The sequence below is a fragment of the Chiloscyllium punctatum genome, chromosome 18 (assembly GCF_047496795.1).
Source record: "Chiloscyllium punctatum isolate Juve2018m chromosome 18, sChiPun1.3, whole genome shotgun sequence".
NCBI classification, from domain to species: domain Eukaryota; kingdom Metazoa; phylum Chordata; class Chondrichthyes; order Orectolobiformes; family Hemiscylliidae; genus Chiloscyllium; species Chiloscyllium punctatum.
This window is the reverse complement of record NC_092756.1, coordinates 75,191,151-75,195,048: the sequence shown is the minus strand read 5'-3', so window position 1 is coordinate 75,195,048 and position 3,898 is coordinate 75,191,151. Positions and strand designations below refer to the sequence as shown.

The 3,898-nt window shown below is 52.7% G+C and overlaps 1 non-coding gene across 1 annotated transcript; it reads right to left on the bottom strand.

Annotated features, from left to right (window-relative positions):
- Positions 1-1,199: 1,199 nt before the first annotated feature.
- trnar-ccu (transfer RNA arginine (anticodon CCU)) lies at positions 1,200-1,272 on the bottom strand. The gene has a single exon. It is a non-coding gene; the product is annotated as a tRNA-Arg (tRNA).
- Positions 1,273-3,898: the final 2,626 nt, after the last annotated feature.

Here is a 3,898-nt window from a genome sequence, read left to right as displayed (position 1 = left end):
ATATTGGACATCGTCATAAATACCAAACATGCAGGTAATCTGGGGTTCAGCTGGTAATGTTGACAGAATATAGCTTAGACTGACACCAACACAACCAAAACAGAAGTTACTTTGTCCATCAGTTGGTAGCTCTATCTGTTGGAGCCCCAGTGACCTCATGGGTAAGGCACTAACTTCCTAAACCAGAGATTATGGGCTCACATCTTATTTGGGGTTTTGATTTTGTTGAAACCTTCACTGTGCAGCTGATCTCAATCCTGTGTGGTCACGTGTCCATGGCAACAAAATCAGGCATTTTCAATTGATCCTCAGCAGGAGAAATTTGACCTGATAGAAAATTGGCCAAACTAAATTAAAGAGCAGCTATCAGCTCCAGAGAACAGTGCAACTAAGATCAAAGAGCTACAAAGATTCAAGAAGAACCAGTTCCAACCAGACTGAGGGTTGTATATTGGAGAAGTGTCAGCCTGAGACAATCCACTTTATAGCTCCTGGCATGACAACAGTTAAGTGTATTGGTGTGACCCCATTGGATGTTGTGAACCCTGCTGATTATTGTACTGGCCAAAGCCACAGAAGGTTCTGGAAGATCAGAGAAATGTAGGGTAGGAACACACACCTGGATGCCAGTCCCTTTGCGAAGCCTTGACTGGGCCTTGCAGTGGAGCTCTGACCATCTGCTCCAACCTTGTTCAGAGAAGCCCTAGAGTGGGGTGGGAGGAGGCCATTCAGACCATCACGTCCACACTGACCCTCTGAAGAGCATCCCATCCAGGCCCAACCCCTATCCTCTCACCCTGCATTCCCCAAAACCAATCCACCGAACCTGCACATCTTTGGGCTGTGGGAGGAAACCAAAGCACCCGGAGTACCCCATGGAGAGAATGTGCAAACTCTACACAAACAGACACCCAAGGGAGGAATCAAAGCCAGGTCCCTGATGCTGTGAGGCAGCAGTGCTAGCCACTGAGCTGCCATGACATCCTCAGGAGAATCTCAGCAGGTTTTCAGCCATTGTGACTGTGCTGTCTCTTTCTGACGGTTTACCCCACTATCCTGCATATCCTCAACATTCTGTGTTTTTCTGACACAGGGTACCACCAACCCAATTCAGACCTGGGGACTTATCCAGATGACATGAAAAATTGACTTGACCTCAGACAAAGATCAGCCATGAAGACAAGGGTTAAAATGTCAGACACCCCAGATGGGACTTGAACCCACAATCCCTGGCTTAGGAGGCCAGTGCCTTATCCATTAGGCCACTGGGGCCACATGTGTGACGCTAAAATGACAGCTTTTAAGTTTTGTTTTGCAAGAACACACTGTCTGTGGCTCAGCCAGCACAGAGTTAGTGCCCTGGACTGAGGGGATTCTAAATCTCCTGGTTAGAAATGTTTTTCTCTTTACCCCCGCACTGCTGCCTAACTGTGGTAGTGCTTATATTTTCCCCAGCACCCATGTTGTGTGTGTGCAGGTGTGAGACACAGTGAAAGACAACAGATGGACAAATCTTTCTTCAATTCCCATCACCAGGAAGAAAGGAAACAGCCGAGTGGCCAGTGACAAGCATCAAAGGGCAATGCTGTGTGACCAAACAGTGAGGGGGAGGGCACTCTCTGAACAGCTCAAGGATGTTGGTAGACACTGCGTGCTCCTTCTCCAGGGACACCCGGGCTCGAACGTAACCATGGAAGAGGGTCAGGCAATCGGCCCTAACAACCAGTTTGGCCAGGCCCAGGAGCAGACCCACGAGGAGATCCTCTGACCAACCCTCCCCCCTCGGCACTGGGTGCCCAATGATGGGGAGTGTGGGGTTGAAGTCCAACCAGAAACGGAGGAGAAGGTTTCCCAGAAAGCTAAAAAGGGAGTGCAAGCGCCCTGTTCCATGGACTCCACAGCACCACAGAACAAGCAGTTGGGCTGGGAGTCCGTGAACCACCACAATCTGCGGACTGCCGCGTGCAATACCCTCCACCCCAGATCCCCGTGAGAAAGGGGAAGGACTCCCATGTAGAGAGCCCTTCACTGGGGATGGTCCCCACCGCCCGGTGGTAAATGGGCACGCCAGGGTGTGTCCGGGAGGTGGATGAGGGTGTGCAGCAGCAGTCTGTACAGGGCCCTGTGTGATACACCCCTGAAAGGGACAAAACTAAAACTCCGGAGACAGCTCAGGTTGTGGGGCACAGTCTCCCGCAGGAAGTACAGGACCCTGGGGCCAATGTGAAATTCCGTCCGGGCAGGAGTGAGTGCAGACGGGATCCCACCACACACCTGAGCATCCTCCAACTGGGGCACTACGTGGGGTCTGAGCACCGTCGTTTTAAGGTGTCGGATGGTGGTGGCCACGTACCGGACGTCTACCGCTGCCCTGCTCGCTATATCCTGCGGCAGCGTCCAGCCCAGGCCCCCACCATCCAGCACGTCCCCGACCCTGGTCACCCTCACAGTCACGGCCCTCCCCTCCGACAGTCACTCGAACCCACGAGTACGGAGGTGCGGATTCCTGAGCAACGTCTCCCTGACGACAGCCGTTACTCCTGCCGGAGGGTAGGCGTGACGCGATTCGACCATGTTCCAGACCGTGAGCAGGTCCTGGTAAAAGACAGGCAGTGTCCTGAGAGTGACCTCCAAACCATCACGGTCCCTGAACAGGAGCTGAGTCTCGTAGTTGAGGTTACGCACCTGGTGGAAAAAATACGTCGCCAGGGCACCCCGCCGAGGGGGAGGCTCAATGTAAAGGTATCGCTGCAAGGTCTGAAGGTGGAACGTCGCTACCTGGGTGTGAACGCACACCAGCGACTGACCGCCCTCCTCAATATGGAGACTCAGGACCTGCGCAGTGACCCAGTGCATCTTTTTGTCCCAGAAGAAGTGAACCAACATTCTCTGGATGTCAGCGACAAAACCAGGAGGAGGGACCAAAGTGACCAGCCGGTACCACAGCATGGCAGGCACCAGCTGGTTTATGACCAACACTCGACTCCTGTGAGACAGCACTCGGAGCAGTCCTGTCCAGGGTGGAACCTGTAACTGGAGTGGGTGTGATGGTGGGGGGAATGGGGGTGGAGTCATGAGCAGGGGTAGTGTTCCCCTCGGGGTTCTGGGGGGTGGGGATAGTGACAGTGGGGTCTGTGGGGGGCACGTCAGCAGAATGCAGGGGAGTGGTGGAAGTGGTGGTGACCAGGGCAGTTGGGGTGGCGGGAGTCACTGAGCATGTGGCATCAGCGATGATGTAAAGGGCGGAAGTGATGTCACGTGTGATGCATGAGGAATTGTGAAGGTTGGAAGTGGTTGTGGGAATGGCCATGATAGGGCGGAAGTGACGTCATCAATCAGCGTGAAAAATTCAGTCAGCATGGATTGAGATGAAGTTGACATGAAATGAAAATCAGCAACAAAGCCCAGGCTTAAAACCCAAGCCCCCCAGATGGGACTTGAACCAACTATTACAAGCTTAAGGAAGCCAGTGCCTTATCCATTAGACCCCTATCACTTCCACCTTGGACTCTCTGTGGAAAGTGTTTACCTCAAAGTATGGAGCAGCTGCTGTCAAGGTGTAACAGTTAAAGAACACTGTCTAAGGCCTTTCTGACCAGTTATGACATTGTCACTTCATTTCTCAGACCCTCTTGGTGCCTCAGAATGAAGAGAAATCGTTTCCTGCCTCAGTAGAAAGATCTGCCCGAAATTGTGAGACCCCCCTTTGTGGAAAAGAGCCAGCCCTATATCGGGACAGGAAGGAGATTCCAATTTCTGGATTAGTGGTGCTGGAAGAGCACAGCAGTTCAGGTTGCATCCAAGGAGCTTCGAAATCGACGTTTCGGGCAAAAGCCCTTCATCAGGAATAAAGGCAGTGAGCCTGAAGCGTGGAGTGATCAGCTAGAGGAGAGTGGGG